Source organism: Protomyctophum bolini, assembly GCF_963924005.1.
Source record: "Protomyctophum bolini genome assembly, chromosome: 4".
In the NCBI taxonomy this organism is placed as follows: Eukaryota; Metazoa; Chordata; class Actinopteri; order Myctophiformes; family Myctophidae; genus Protomyctophum; species Protomyctophum bolini.
In genome coordinates, this window is record NC_137865.1 from 52,304,835 (window position 1) to 52,315,950 (window position 11,116).

Sequence of the window (11,116 nt, forward strand, 5' to 3'; positions counted from 1 at the left end):
CAAATAAAGTTTTATTAATATTATTATTATTATTAATTAAGCAGGTAAAATGAGCCAGTCCACCAGAGGTGGAGGGTGGATCCAGGTGGTCCGCATGCAGATACGAGTTTAACCAAATGGACCCTTATTAGATCCTTAACTCTTGAGATAGAAAGAAACCAAATGGACCCGTCAACAGTAAATAAAAATAAAAAAAAATAATGTTTAATGCCTGCATTAGGCTAATTATTAATTTACCAGAAGTCTAGATAGCATTTTTGATCAACGTTTGCCTGTTATCTCTCCTAATGGTACCAACATCAACACAGCATGGGTGTGGACGACGAACTCTTATCCAACGGCAGCTAAATATTCTTTAGTTTTGGGTCCGAGAGGCTAAATGTCATCAAACGGTGGTCCGTGGTTCAAATGCTGAATAAATAAACAACGGGCCCGATGTGTAAAAGTATAGTAAAGGCAGCACTGATCTTAAAGCTAACAGTAGGCTAACAACTCCTGCAACAAACACTGCACCTGGGATGATATGAAGGCCTACTTCTTTTTGATCAGCTTCTTGTAGACTAAGACTATATGTGCTTCTTTGTTTTAGTTTTCCGCTAGCTGGTAAAAAACACTGTTGACTCTCATCAACTCCATGTTCATGTCAATGAAAGTTACATTCCGAGGTGTTTAATATTAAAACAAACGTCTTGTAACATCAAACACTAGCAGCGTGCTTGTTTGGGCGTGTCAGTGACTGTGTGCGGTGGTGGTGGTGTGCCCAAGAGGTGGTGCGCACGACCTGATGACTTAAATACATGCACGTGCGTTATTATGGATCCCACCGCAGCTCAGCCTCAACAGAGCTGAATCCGTTTTTATTCTACGGTCTCTGTCGCCCTCAAGTGGACAAAATCAGTAACAGGCCTAGAACCACAGTATGTTTCCTCTGCTGCCTTAAATGAATTACCTTTTGTAGGGTTGAGTTGAGGAAAGTCTGACACTCGCTGACAACAAGGATCTATTTGAAAATAGGGTTAAAAAAATATCTATAACATAAATATATAACAGACCACACAATGTACTTTGAAATAACTTAAAATGGATAATAATTAACCCATGAGTTATAGTTACATTATTTAATTACTGAAGGTTAGTTCATAGATTGAAACCATTGCAATTTAGGCTGCTTGTTTCTTGTGTTTGTTGACACCAACAGAGAAAGAAGCATGTTGTTATTATTTTCTTATGAACACCAGACTCTGCACAACAAGCTATGAAAAAAAGAGAATACAGAAGAAACATTTAATTCTTTAAAACTATGGATGGAGCTGAAAATATTCACCATTTCAGCAACGCCAAGGAGCACTTTCTTGTTTACAGGTGGAGAGGAACTTTGATAAGTCTGTCAGGGACACCTATGGGTGTAGTGGTGAAATATTACCACCAACCAGTTCATTCATTTAGCTGACTACAAGTTAAAAAAACCTTACACTAATCTACTGATGTGGTAGACAATTAGTGGACAATAAAACACTGGATAAAACATCAGCACTCGACTGCAGTAATAAACACAGATCAAATAATTTAAGGGCACTATGATCGCTTCACAGGATTCCCACACATTTTTACCAATGAATTTATCGTCCCAATTTCCAGGAATATAACAATTCAGTGCAATGATGAGTCTCTTACTCCTTTGTGCAACAATGCCCAAAGACAGGCAGTGTAGCAACAATAAAGCATAGACTATAGAACGGTATGATCGGTATCATTCTATTCCAAATGTTGCCTGATGTTTTTCTACACCACCTCTCCTAGGACATAGGATCACTCTGCAGCACGCTGTGAGCTTGTAGATCGGTTCATTTTTGTTAGTGTCAAGCTGTGCTTCATTTGATGCTGATTGCCTTCATTTTACACTCTCAAGACTTGAAGATCTAATAAGGGTCCATTTGGTTACCAACTGATATCATTTAGCTGTATGGGGACCACCTGGAACCACCTCACGGACCACTGGTGGAGAATCACTGCCTTACAATATTAAATATGAAGCAAATATAGATTGAAGTGCTTCGACACAAGACTGAATGGAAAGCAAACTAAAATAACAAAGTGCTTGTCACTGAACGGTACTGTAGCCCAAGTTATCTTATGCTTAAAAATGCTCATTATTTATATAAATAATGTTCTATCATTTAGTTCAACAATAAAATGTTGAAATGTATTATAGTTGTATCAAATAATGTTATATTCTTTAATTCAACAATAAAATATGTATTTAATTTAAATACATAAAACATTTATTATTTATTATTTAAAATAACAAATGTTCATAGCTGAAATTAAATTCTATGTCCCGTGAGCTGTGCAACCCGGACCACCAACACCAACACACACTCACAAAGTCACCCAGGTGTAAAACCAATAAATATACTTCATATAAAATAAAATAAAGTGTTCTTGTGCCTCATCGTCAGAAATGAGTTCACCGGAGGTGGGAGGAGCATTAAATGCCAACCTGGCTGAAAACACAATCTCCTCCCCTCAGTGGTGTTGGTGATGGCTCACGGACACAGACGGCGGCTGCAGGTCTTTGCTCTCTGTGTCCGAAGCAGAGTCGATGTCCTGCGTCTGCCGTTTCATCCACATGGCAGCTCCTCGTGTCTGAGATATAGAAACAGAAAGTTAGCTCCACCTCTCCCCCTCTCAAACTGTCTGCTAAAGCAGCTAACTCCACCTCTCCCCCTCTCAAACTGTCTGCTAAAGCAGCTAACTCCACCTCTCCCCCTCTCAAACTGTCTGCGAAAGCAGCTAACTCCACCTCTCCCCCTCTCAAACTGTCTGTGAAAGCAGCTAATTCCACCTCTCCCCCTCTCAAACTGTCTGCGAAAGCAGCTAACTCTCCCCCTCTAATGCAAGTAACTGACAATATATGAAGTCACAACACCAACTCTGATGAGGCAGCATCGCATTGTTTGAAAAAAATCACTCCTGTGTGAAGTGAGGGGCTTTTTACCAACCCTTATCATCTCACATCATGACGATATCATAACATATATATGCCGATTTGCTCAGTGACAGACAAAACAGACACTGTTCATTGTTAAGTTAAACGCCCGGGGGTATTTATTCCATTACCCCATTCAGGACGGGAACCCCTTTTGGGATTATGTTATGCTTTAGCTATTGAAAAATAGCAGATTCGTGAAAATGTGGCGTGAATCTTTGAATATATATTCTTTCCCTGTGGACGTTTTTAACTTCAATCTTTGCTTCTGGGGGGTCTCTGGAACAGATAGGGGTCCCGCGGCCAAATACAGATAATTCTGGAGGTCCTTGACATGAAGAAAGTTGAGCACCACTGACATACTGTAGATGGACAACAACGGGAGGTATGATTAATTCTAACGCGACTAGCGGTGGGCCGTCTAACACATCATCTTTGCTTAGAATTGGACGGAATTATTTAGATTTAGATTCACGCCAGCCTGTGGAGCGATGCGATGGGTTTTGATATCAATACATCACCGTCCTTTTATTGATCTCAGTCCTGGGCGACGAGTGTTACTAATTGATAGGACGGAGAACTCCGTTCTTGCCGCTCGGGTGTTAATGGCATTTAATGTTTGTGTTAATGACAAGACAAACATTAAACTCTGTCCATTGTCAATGGCGTTTTGAATGTTTGTCTAGACAAGACAAACTTAATTAAATTAAACATAGGAGGGGCCAGCGCCCCTCAAAAATATAATCTTTTGTATTAGCTTTAATATGTCATGTTACTTAAGGACTGGGATCTGAGATGATGATCATTACTGTGTCTACAGTACCTGCCCCTGAGATGTCTATCAGTGAAAGATTCAATAAAAAGAGGTTAGGGTTAGGTTTAGGGGTTAGTGTTTAGGGTAATAGTTACCTTCCTCTCTCAGCTATCTGACCCTCGCTGACAACAAGGATCTGGTCCGCTCCCATGATGGACAACCTAGAAATCACATAATGCATTATGTTGATGGCAGCGACCGGGAGCCAATGGAGGGAGCGGAGAAGGGGGAGGGTCAGCGACCGGGAGCCAATGGAGGGAGCGGAGAAGGGGGAGGGTCAGCGACCGGGAGCCAATGGAGGGAGCGGAGAAGGGGGAGGGTCAGCGACCGGGAGCCAATGGAGGGAGCGGAGAAGGGGGTTTAAGGCTTTTTACAAAAGTTGTGGGGCATCTTATAAACTGGGTGGGGGGTGGGGGCGCGAGACGAGCAGTGACGCTGACGCACAATGAATTTGGCTTAAAATAAAACAGCGATATAGCTGCAGAAGATAGAGAGGAGTGCATATTGGATTGGTCTTTTATTTAACAATTAAACAGCGCCTGAAACGGGCATTACCTCTCCATCAAATAAAAATATATATAATCCAAACTCCTCTGTCAATTGTAAACGAACGGTAACATGAATGAACTCTTCAAGACACAGAAATAAAATCAACCACGGTTGATTTGATTGATCATAAAGTTAATGTGACTGTGAGTGTGTGTATGGGAAAAAATATATAAACTTCACAGATTATAGATCACTTGGAATTATAACAATCTGTTGAGTATTGCTTGAATAATGCCACTAGTGAAATCCCATTTTTTATCGACATGCAATGCCGATGGAGAAATCCCACATAGTTAAATTACCTCATAGTCATGCTGCATGAGCTGTTGGTCGATGAAGAATTATAATCCAAGGTTTGTCAATCATATTATGGTTTATGGTTGAAAGTAAACCATAATAAGTAAACTTTAAGAAGAGATCTGCAGTCATTGTGCTGCATGAGAGCAGCTCCGCTTGCTAATTGAGTTGACATTTGCGCAACTTCACTGCATGGCATTACAGTAATTAGTTATTTGCCAGAACCTGCTCCAATATAGGCCTAAATCGAACTTTATTTATATAGCACATTTAAAACAATAAAAGCTGACCAAAGTGCTGTAGGCCCACAGGCTGAAACAAGTGGAGCATCACCATCGGCGCACAAAAAAAAGCATAATTAAAAGAAAAAACACAGGCAAATAGTATAGGCTACATAATTACAATAATACGATCAGGTGCAATTAAATGCCAAAGAGAAAAGGTGTTTTGGTCTGGGTCTGTAGGAGCTGCTCTGCTGCATGGGAGTTCACAGTGATGGAACAGGTCAGTCTTCAGACAAGAAAAAAAAAAGATATCGCTGGCAACGGCAAAATCAATTCTCCGCATCGCCAAAATAAAAATATAGGCCTAGTTTCATTCGTGCCATTATACTCTCAGCCAATATGCACAACGCAGCGCATGAGATTGCAGATCTTTGAATTTACGGTGCGCGCACAAGTATAATGTACACCGCCAGGCTCCACAAGGTTCTCAGCGCAATGGCGCATCGATAAAAGTTGGGATTTTATAGTGGCATTATTCAGGCAATACTCAACAGATTGTTATAATTCCAAGTGATCTATAATCTGTGAGTTTATATTTTAATTTGGGTGTAAGTAATGTTTTTATATGACTTATCAAACATGGTAGCCTATATTTAATGTCCACTGAGCTGTGGTGCGCTTGCCTACACTCTCAATTAGGGATTTTCCCAACGGTCATTTTCACTCGTGTAGCCTACAACCTTTAATCAAATTATTTAAAATGCAACCACACTTTCGATTTATTTTTCCTGGCTCCTGGGACTGCAGCTGCACTTGTTCAGTTGACTTCCTTGTTGTTAACACGGGGAAAGAGGAGGCGTTGCGAGGTGCTGCGAGGCGCAAGCATGGCTCGCGGACCAAATGGGGCCGTATCGCGGACCAAAAGCGGACGCTTTTTTTTAATGACTATTCGATTCAAAATTTAAAAATCGATTCCCGTGCATATCGATTGAACGTCGATTAATCAAATTTTTTGGGTCAGCCCTAGTCCACACTACTACTGTACACTATCCCAGGTTAGGGTCAGACTCACCTCAGCGGTGGACTGCAGGCTGCAGGGCGAACATGATCTGGTTGACTCCGTGGTGAACGGGCTTGCCGTAGGTGGCTCCCTTCGGTACGGGGCGTTCACGACCATCACGGCGCACACGGATACGATAGATGACGTAGCCTGTTGAAACAAAAAAAGATATGATAATGACGTAAACATACGCTAATGACGTAGCCTGTTGGAATAGAACACAGTGCTGCTGTTTTTGCTTGTAAAATGTGTTATATTGTTTTCGGCAACACAAAATCTTTCTCAAATGTCATAAATACATATACCTAACATCTAAAACAAGTACTGGTGCCTTAGTGTACTCATACGTTAATCTAGATCATGAAATGTAGCACATTTGTAAAAATGTAAATGGCATCCAGCACATTGAAACATACACACAGTGCTGTGCCCTGAGATGGAGGGATCAGCTGACCACTGCATGTCTTGTAGTTGAAGCGGATGTCAGATGTTTATAGGGTGAGCAGGAAAGGTGACAGCACTGAGCCCTGGGGAGTGCCTGTGATGTACACCAGCACCTCCGAACAGACAACCCTGCAGTCTCACATACTGCAGTCTGCCCCAGAGATTCTTTGATCCATGCCACCAAACCATGCCACCAAACCATGCCCCCCCCCCCCCTTCAACACAAGCTTCTGCAAGCAGTTGTGACCGGAAAGTTTTGAAGACACTGGAGAAGTTTAAAAACAGCATGATTCTAACTGTATTGCCCAGGGTGTCAAAGTGTGTGAATGCCTTGTTTAGCATGTAGAATAGATGACATCATCAAACCTGGTATGCAGACTGAAGGGGGCCAATGTACTGATTGCACGGAGATGATCACAGTTCCTCCCCGTCTTCAGGGAGAGGATATCGTTTGGATCAGCCCCTCATAACACGTAGAAAATGCATGTTTAGGCCAGAAAGGAATCTTTTTCCTACCGGAAAAAAAAAAACTTTGTTACTCCACTGCGCCCCTGCAGATATATCAAAAAATCCCTTTCTGGCCAAAATAAATGCATTTTATACAAGTGGTGGGGAGCTCAGAGTGGAAAGTAGGCTTTCTAGTAATAACACAAGCCGCCTTTGTATTGGTAAGTATAGGTGCGTATTTATATTTCCGCAACAGAGGAGAGGCTGGTCTGCATTTCATGCGAGCGCAGGAAGACAGGAAGCAGAAACAGATAATAAATCTGTCCAAACATGTGCGTAGAGTTTTCATTATCATTCAATATACCAACTCTACGCACATGTTTGGACATCACTTCCTGGAGCACACGTCTTAACTACAACCCCACTGTCGGCAACCAGTATCACCCAAGTATAGGGTCTTGGGCGTTACAACTATAATAAAACTTTCAGTTTGTCTTGTCTAGTTTCCTCACAAAACCAGAGTATGAGAAAAATGTTTTAATGACCAAAGCTTGCAGTGGCAGTGTCCAAAGTCTCTTTCCCATTTCAATGTACAGATTTAACTTTGATCCGACTCACGATTATCGACCTGTTGCTTTGACATCTGTTCTCATGAAATGCTGGAGAAAATGGTTCTCTCTTATATCAAGAGCATCATTCCTGCTAGTATTGATCCTTTACAGTTTGCTTACTGTTCAAATAGATCTGTGGATGACGCAATCTCTCTTGCTCTACACACTGCCCCGGTACATCTAGAAAAGACAAGCTCTTACGTCAGACTACTGTTCATAGACTATAGTTCCGCTTTTAACACTATTGTACCATTTAAATTAGTGTTGAAACTCAGTGGCCTTGGTGTGGGAAGCTCCATCTCCATTTGATTTTCTGACGGGTAGGCCCCAGTGTGTACGCATAGGAGAGAGAAGCTCATCCACAATTATCACCAGAACCGGTGCGCCCCAAGGCTGCTGCCTCAGTCCTCTGCTGTATAGCTTGTTTACATTTGATTGTGTCGCCAGATATGAGAATAACATCATAATCCCAGCCTACAGACCCAGTAAACACTCACCCTGCTAGGCCTTGTATCCCAGCCTGCGGTCCTTGTCGGGCCTGGTAGGTCGGGGGGCTCTGTAGAGGTTGGACAGCTGGCGGTACTGCAGCAGGAAACGCATCACGTCCGACTGCTTCTTGCGCCACAACTCCTGCATGTATTTGTACGCTCCCATATTGGTTTATCTGCAGGAGGAGAGACAGCAGGACAGTAAGACAGTGTACTTGTACAATAATACTTTCCGTCAAGAAATTCTGTGCAGGAGTTTGGAAGCGCACGTCAAAGTCACCCTGCGTACCACCTGTTTCGAATTTGGACATAATGCAGGAGGCAGCAGCGCAACCCATTACAAAAAAACTTCCAAACTGCAACACACAAGTGCACAGAATGTCTTGACAGAAAGTATCTCATAACAACATGTCTACGGTGGATTTTTATTAAACAAAAGCTCAGCAGATTGAAAGAGGATAATTCAAGCTTGACCTACAGCTGCAATGTTGGTGACTTTAATGTCGTTTAATACAAGCAGATCGCAAACGCAAATTGGATGAATGGGGAGTCAATGGAGGGTATTGCAACTCTAGATTCATCCCATTATAAAAAAAATCTAGAGTTGCGAATTGCTGCTATAGTCTAGTATCAACTAGGCTTGATAGCCTGATATAGTCTGGGCTTTAAATGAGCTGTACTGTACTTTGTTTGAATGTGTGAAAGGTGGTATATAAATAAAATGCCCTACTTGCTCAGACTGAGGTAACGCATATATATATATATATATATATATATATATATATATATATATATAGTCTGTATAATCATTCATAGGCTACTACTCATTGTTGACAGAACATACTGTATTCATTTCACACTCAGAGATGATAGATAATTCAATCAGTGTTCATTCAGTCTGACTGAACATGTGACTCATTCAGAGATAAAGTGGAGTATTTTGGTGTAAAGTGAACGGATTCAACGGAATGGTCTCTCTCTCTCTCTGTGTGTGTGTGTGTGTGTGTGTGTGTGTGACATTTCAAGTACAACTCCAAAAACTGTTAACTGTGAGTGGACGACACCATATAAAGCATTACACTTGTTTACAAGAGGGTCCACATTGTTCAATTCATCAAAAAAGGTGTAAACTGACCTTAAGACTATTAAAACTTCCAGACGTTCCAGTCTCAGAACAGCGTTGGTTTGTTGGTTGGTTGATAAAGAATAAAATAAAATATGTCCATTTAGTTTCGCTGCTGGCTGTAGAGAGTAGAGACACGTAACGTAATTTAACTTTGGCAAGGGAACCAAATGGACCCGCTCGTTCAGACAAGACGGCTCGGTTCAATTATGTAACATAATTCCTGCTACTGTATTATTTCTTCTGAGCAGCAAAATTACTGTCTTTGCTAAAGTTTTTCCAACACAACAATGTTATTGTTGAGCGGTCAGCAGCTTAGCCTAGACCGCATGAACAGAATGAAAACATCCGGTGTGCAGCGTTTAAAAGAGGCCCGGACGGAAACAAACACTGTAAACAGATCAGTTCCGTCTCTAACAGTTCCTACTCCACTGTTAGCCCTGGACCACAGCGAGTCTCTCTCTGGTCTAGACAATTAAAGAACGTAGAATAATTGTTATTTTGATCAACGTCTGCCTGGTATCTCTCCTAATGGTACTAACACCATGTTATCTCTCCTAATGGTACTAACACCATGTTATCTCTCCTAATGGTACTAACACCATGTTATCTCTCCTAATGGTACCAACACCATGTTATCTCTCCTAATGGTACTTTATAACACCATGTTATCTCTCCTAATGGTACTAACACCATGTTATCTCTCCTAATGGTACCAACACCATGTTATCTCTCCTAATGGTACTAACACCATGTTATCTCTCCTAATGGTACCAACACCATGTTATCTCTCCTAATGGTACTAACACCATGTGTTTGATGAATTGAACAATGTGGACCCTGTTGTAAACAAGTGTAATGCTTAATTGGGTCGTCCACTCACAGTTGACAGTCTCTGTATTGAGTTTGTGCTTGAAATGTACTGTAATTCTACAAACTGTTAATTAATATTTCAATCAATCAATCAATCAATCAATCAATCAAATGTTATCTCTCCTAATGGTACCAACACCATGTTATCTCTCCTAATGGTATCCATTCTACATACTGTGAAATACAATGAAATGTACCCATTCTACATACTGTGAAATATAATGAAATGTACCCATTCTACATACTGTGAAATATAATGAAATGAACCCATTCTACATACTGTGAAATATAATGAAATGTACCCATTCTACATACTGTGAAATATAATGAAATGTACCCATTCTACATACTGTGAAATATAATGAAATGTACCCATTCTACATACTGTGAAATATAATGAAATGTACCCATTCTACATACTGTGAAATATAATGAAATGTATCCATTCTACATACTGTGAAATATAATGAAATGTACCCATTCTACATACTGTGAAATATAATGAAATGTACCCATTCTACATACTGTGAAATATAATGAAATGTACCCATTCTACATACTGTGAAATATAATGAAATGTACCCATTCTACATACTGTGAAATATAATGAAATGTATCCATTCTACATACTGTGAAATATAATGAAATGTATCCATTCTACATACTGTGAAATATAATGAAATGTACCCATTCTACATACTGTGAAATATAATGAAATGTACCCATTCTACATACTGTGAAATATAATGAAATGTATCCATTCTACATACTGTGAAATATAATGAAATGTACCCATTCTACATACTGTGAAATATAATGAAATGTACCCATTCTACATACTGTGAAATATATTGAAATGCACCCGTTCTACATACTGTGAAATATAATGAAATGTACCCATTCTACATACTGTGAAATATAATGAAATGTACCCATTCTACATACTGTGAAATATAATTAAATGTACCCATTATACATACTGTGAAATATAATTAAATGTACCCGTTCTACATACTGTGAAATATAATGAAATGTACCCATTCTACATACTGTGAAATATAATGAAATGTACCCATTCTACATACTGTGAAATATAATGAAATGTACCCATTCTACATACTGTTCTTCGCCACCAGAGGGCAGAGTGTGACCATTGATCATTACTGGAACCTCTGCCGTTATGATCATGTGTTGTAG

At 40.2% G+C, this 11,116-nt stretch overlaps 1 pseudogene across 1 annotated transcript; it reads right to left on the bottom strand.

Annotated features, from left to right (window-relative positions):
• Positions 1-2,526: 2,526 nt before the first annotated feature.
• On the bottom strand, positions 2,527-9,370 carry LOC308314681 (large ribosomal subunit protein eL15-like; annotated as a pseudogene). The gene is made up of 4 exons (XR_013966200.1): positions 9,059-9,370; positions 7,933-8,099; positions 5,946-6,083; positions 2,527-2,646 (listed from the first exon to the last, which is right to left on the bottom strand). The product of XR_013966200.1 is annotated as a large ribosomal subunit protein eL15-like (transcript).
• Between the last annotated feature and the right edge of the window lie 1,746 nt (positions 9,371-11,116).